Source organism: Astatotilapia calliptera, chromosome 7, assembly GCF_900246225.1.
Source record: "Astatotilapia calliptera chromosome 7, fAstCal1.2, whole genome shotgun sequence".
In the NCBI taxonomy this organism is placed as follows: domain Eukaryota; kingdom Metazoa; phylum Chordata; class Actinopteri; order Cichliformes; family Cichlidae; genus Astatotilapia; species Astatotilapia calliptera.
In genome coordinates, this window is record NC_039308.1 from 35,038,073 (window position 1) to 35,042,843 (window position 4,771).

Here is a 4,771-nt window from a genome sequence, read left to right on the forward strand (position 1 = left end):
AAAGTAGGAGTGTCAAGATGGTAGCATCATACTCACAAAGACACGAGGCTGTAATTGTTGCCAGAAGTGCATCAACAAAGTATTGAGCAAGGATGTGAATACTTGTGTACATGTTCCGTTGTTCTTGTTCTTGTTCTTGTTTTACTTTAATACATTTAGCAGACTTTCAAACAATTTTTTTCACCGTCTCATTAATGGGGAAAATTTAATCCAGTTTAAAATAATGCTGTGTAACATGACTAAATGTAACGAAATGTAAAGCGCTGGGAATACTCTTCAGATGCACTGTGCATGTATATGACAAGGGTTCCTTCCAATATTGGTGGCAAATGTGTTTTGGAAAACACATTTGTGATACTGATTTTCATCCTCAAAGATAACATTTTGTACCGCATATCAGTAATATGATATGATGTAGCAGAGACAGTAAGGGCTGGATCTCAACAATAGGCGTTTTCAGGAATGTCGGGAAATACATGTGAGGAAAATCGCAGCTATAAAGAACGAACGTGACCTTTGGTGAATTCTATAAAAGCTGCTCTTTCTTTTCCTGGTCCTGGTATTTGTCATGTTGACCCACTGTCAAAATTTAATAAATTTTGCCATTAGGGATTTTCCATTTGTTTGGTCCAAACAGGTGAATAATAGATTAAACCCTCTCAGGATCAAATTAAGTTTTTGTTGCTACTGCACAAAAGAATACCTGCAGTGGTACTTCTGAGTAAAAAAAAAACCCCTCATAAAATATGTATGTGGGGTAATCAGGTTGTTAGCTTTTTACTTGTTGCAAATCTGCAACGCCTGCCTTGAGAGGGTTAAAAGAGTCAGTCTGCAATTGAAGCCCCCAACTCAAACCCTACACAGTTTGGTTATTTGGTGGCTGTTAAAAGGTTAAGAAGTCTAAACTGGACTTCATTATCAGTGCTAACACAATGATGATATATTGTCACACTGAGCAGAAAGACTTGACTATTTGCACATCCTGCATATATGGAGAACATTTTTAAAATTAAAAATTTGTCTGCATCCACGCTCATTATGAGCTTGACTGTGTGTGTAACAGCAGAGCAGTTAAGCTAATGCTCTGGTATTAATTTGAGGGGGAGGTTATCCTCCTAAGGTTGTTCAGACATGGCCGCTAATCTCACTGGGCGGCTCCCCTTTTAATTTAATTACAGTTAACTGTGTTAATATTTCATTAAAGTATTAGTTAGAAGAACGTGTGTTTTAATCAGCCCGATGCTGCTGCCCGCAGAGTTCATTCGACCCAGTGTCGTGCTCCGTCCCTGCCGTGCCATCATCCGCTGTCTGCTCATCCGTTTGTTCTCTCGAGACTTCCTCATCCTTTCATCCCCTCCTGTGACAGAAGCTGCCACACACAGACACACACATAAATACAACAAGAACACACACTTATGCAACTGTGCGCATGCAAAAGCGCCGGCTAAATGCCTAGGAATAAATGTAAATGAGAAGTTTTTTGTGTAATCCCCTCCACCAAACAACTCGACTCCTTCTCTCCCACTGGCCAGAGCAGATGTCTCTTGTCAATGTGAACAAGCATCAAACGACAAGCCTGTCATATTTTCATATTTAACTATTCATCTCATTCTAATTTATGGAGCTAGGAAACGCACGCACACACACACCATGAGATATTTAACATTAAGCACGAAAGGTTTCTTGCAGGACACCTTAAGTATTTGCATTTCTTATGACCTTAAGTGTAGGTAGCATCTATTGCCTGAAGACAAGTCCTTCTCTATACTTAGTACCTCAGCTTACTTTGCTGTGTTGTGTAGTGCAGCGGTTCCCAACCCCCGGGCCTCGGACCGGTACCGGTCCATGAGTCGTTTGGTACCGGGCCGCGAGAGTTGAGGCTCAGGTGTGAAATGTATAGTTTTCAGGGTTTTTATCGGTTTTCAGTGTTATTTTGTTATCGTTTCATCGTTAACTCGGTTTTCCTGGGTCTTTTCACGTGTGTTATGAATAAATCTTTTTTCGGTACCGGTACTAGTTTTATTTTGTTGTATTTATCCGCGACACCTTAAAGGCCGGTCCGTGAAAATATTGTCGGGCATATTTGTGACGCAAAAAAGGTTGGGGACCGTTGGTGTAGTGCACATCATGCAGTGCTATGACTGTTTTTTCTGTCACGAATAACAAGACAGCCCAAATTTTTAGTCACCTGAACTTAGATTGTTATTCTTTACTTCTCTATCTACTATTTTCTCCAAATAACTTTTTCAAATTTTATAGAACAGAAAATACTGTGACTAAACCATGATATAGCTGTCCTACATTCCCATGGCTTGTTCAGTATTCCAGCCACACTCTGATCCTGATCCTCATCCTTGATCTTTGACATTCAGTGACTCAGCTGTTTGACACAGGATTGGTCTGCTGCCCGTTCTCTGTAGGAAAGACACCATTCACTCTCAGAAAATAATTTCCTCCTTGGCTTCAGTTTTCTGAAGAAATCACTGGTTTAGCAACCCCCGAATATGAAGATTTGGGGAAAACTCAAAAGCCAAAAAACCCCACAGTGGCAGGAAGTCGCTGTACAATCACTAAAGACTTTTTCCATGTAGGAGCTGCCACCTTTTCTCTTAGAAACAGCACAGGCTACAGTGTAGTCACACAGTAAGCTACCTGCCATGTGTGGTTTGGTGGATGGTGGTCATGTAGCACCACAGTGACCAGAAAAAGTCTAATAATAGTTTTGATGGTTTTGCCAGTAAAAACATTTTCAGAAACACTGTGTTGCATTCAGTATCAATAGATTTATACTGTGGATTTCACCAAAAATCAGGATTTTCTTCCTGATTTCACAACCCATTTATTTGATCATTAACCAAATTAGGATGAAAGAAAGGTTTAAAGGGAAAGTCAAACAAATCCTTCAAAATAAGCACCATTCACTGCAGTAAGAAGCAGCCTATTGAGCCAACTTGTAGCCAGAGCTGGTCATCTACTGGCAGTAACTACAGAGTGATTGCAAATCAATATCAGACCGTCAGACAGAATTTGCCAGGTAAAATATTAATTCAGTTGTAATCTATCAACATCTATCTTCCCATCAATGTCTAGCTGTTTTAGTTGAGTTTGGAAAGAATGAAACTGCACGGAGAAAAAGTTGGGACAAACTACATCTAATACTGAGAAAAGCTAGCAGTGAGCTTGTCACTCACCAGTGGCTTTATAGCGAAGTTGCTTTACTGTCGAATTAATAAACCATAAATAAACGTAATGCTGTAAATTTATTGGTTTAACTTAAAAGCAAGTTTGAGATGCGTATGCGTATTAAGTGCTCATTACAGATGCGTGTGCAGAACAGATGGCGGGTTTAGATGCAGTGTATACAGACTGATTTACCTTACATTAAAGAAGGGATGATGGACAGAGAAAAGAGCAGAGAGGGGGAGCTGAGGAGTAAAATAGTATTTTTTTTTCACTCCTGTGTACGTCCATATAATTCTGCTTATATACTACTTGTATATTAATATATGTACACGTCAGTAGTAATATTTGAAGCTTTGATACACAGATGGTAGTGACGTCTACACCTGCTCTCTACAGGGCTCCGTGTTCTTGTGTGTGTATGTTCGTGTGTGTGTGTGTGTGTCCAACACTTGAAAGAGACCTGTCAGCATTCCTCTCTGAACTACCTCTGTCGTCTATTAATCTCTCTTTCATTCTCTCATGCCGCCTCTCTCTTCCTTCCTCTGCCTCCCATTAATTCTTTCTCACACTCTTTTTCTTACGCTTTCCCTCTCCCTCCCTCCCTCCCTCCCTCTAATCTATTAATCTCTCTCATTCCTTCCTTCCGTCTCCCAGTTTTCTTGCTTCTTTCCCATCTTCCGCTCCTCTGTAATCCCTTTAAGTCTGCGCTTTTAAAGGTGTGGCTTAAATAGCCACAGTTAAATTTGATTTACTGCTTCTGTAATGACCACCAAAAATATATAGAAGGCAGTGATCTGCAAATCATTTGAAGTGCATTTAGATAAAAATAGTACAAATGCAATGTGTCAAATGTTGCAATGAGAAAGTTTGTTGTTATTGGCAGTGTGGATTCTTTCAGCATTATGTGTTTTTAGTTTCATCATTTCTGTTTGACAGGTCTCAAACATTTTGGAGTATTTAACTGTGGAACCACGGATACGTGCAAACCTGTACACTCCTTCACAGAGGGTTGTAGGCCTGCCCATTTTCACTTTGCTCTTACCCAGTCATGTTTCTCACTGGTTGCAGTAAAATGTAATTGTTGCACGCACCGGGTTTCTTTTAACATCACACAGTGTTGCCTCTTGAAAAATGATAAGTAAGGAAATGCCACAGAAAACTAAAAGGAACTAAAAGATGATTCTAAAGTCAAAAGAGAACATTATTTATTCATGTATTTGTTTAAATATGTGGAATCTGGTGTTAATTAAAACATTTCAGTAAGGAGCTGGAGGTCCTAATGTGTTTTATTAATTGTGTTTCATATTAGTGCAGTTGCCATGCACAAACACAAGGATAGCCTCATAATTAGTGCTTCCTATGTGTAAAAACATATGCTTTACAAACACATATAGAAACACTGCCAAGAGGAAATCAATAAGTTTGGTGTAATGTGGATTTTTTCATGTGATTAAAATATGTTTTCTTGGCTGTGAGAAATACAACTGACAACTTCACATATGTTACAGTACACGCAAAGGTGTGGAGGCAGAGAGAGAGGGGGGGAGAGAAATTACTAAGGTGTGTGTGTGTGTGGCAGGTGTGAATC